This window comes from Fukomys damarensis, unplaced genomic scaffold (genome assembly GCF_012274545.1).
Source record: "Fukomys damarensis isolate Sample0158 unplaced genomic scaffold, DMR_v1.0_HiC HiC_scaffold_4, whole genome shotgun sequence".
Classification (NCBI taxonomy): Eukaryota; Metazoa; Chordata; class Mammalia; order Rodentia; family Bathyergidae; genus Fukomys; species Fukomys damarensis.
Window position 1 is genome coordinate 27776580 of NW_022900916.1, and position 1033 is coordinate 27777612.

Here is a 1033-nt window from a genome sequence, read left to right on the forward strand (position 1 = left end):
ACGTAATTCTTAGTTTTTCCAAGCAACCCTGGAATAGGAATTATATGTTTTTTTCTTAGAAGCAGTTTTTATGGTGATCTTATCAGTAGGCAGTTTCTGAACCTCAGTAGAGTTCAAATTTTACCCATCTGCACTGATGGTATAACAGAGATGCTACAACCTAAAAACGGTGGCTGTCACATCAGTCCCTTGAATTCAGGCTGCAAATTACAATTCTTAAATCAGAAAAATGGCCCAATTCCTACACTGCTGGATTGGATAATAGATAGCTTCTTCTACTCTGAATTATTTTTATATTCTTTCTGTTATGGCCATAATTCTAATGGATACTTAAATAACTGGTGGTTATTTATGATGGTTACATTCATTATATGTAAGCATTATGATTTGGATGCAATGTTAGGAAAATTAAATACCAGTGATTCAAGATTCAGAGACACAAGTTCAGTATTCAAGACAAAAAAATTTATTTTTAGACCCCTTGTTATGAAGTTCATGTAGGTGTGAAATATCGATGTGTACACTTTCAAGTGGGCCTAGAACAGAGCCCTCATGGCAATCTGCAGCAAGTACTGAATAATACACTGGAATTGTATCTAATGGGAATATTCGAGCTTGGAAATAAAACATTGACTACATTTATTATTCTTTGGCGTTTTAGTCACCCCTTAAGCTCCTGCAAACAGGTGGGTGAGACCCAGCCCAATGTACTGTTTGGGAAATGCTATGCTGACTTAGGTCCTTTGGCATATCTCACAGCTTTTCCCTCCAGATGTCTACTTATGAAAATACAGCGAAGTTGAAAAAGATTTCATTTTTAACATTTGCCATTCTTGTTTGTCACATTTATCGGATCCCCTCCCCATTCATCAATCCAGCAAGCAGAGATGGCATTCAAGTGGTGAATCCAAAGGAAATGGCTCGCACAGCTTCAACTTTAGGATCCGGACAGGACCGTATTTCCTCCCAACCCTTCCCCCGGGGACGAGGGTGGAGGGCCGGCTCCGTCGTGGGCTGGGCCGGAGGGCGGGGC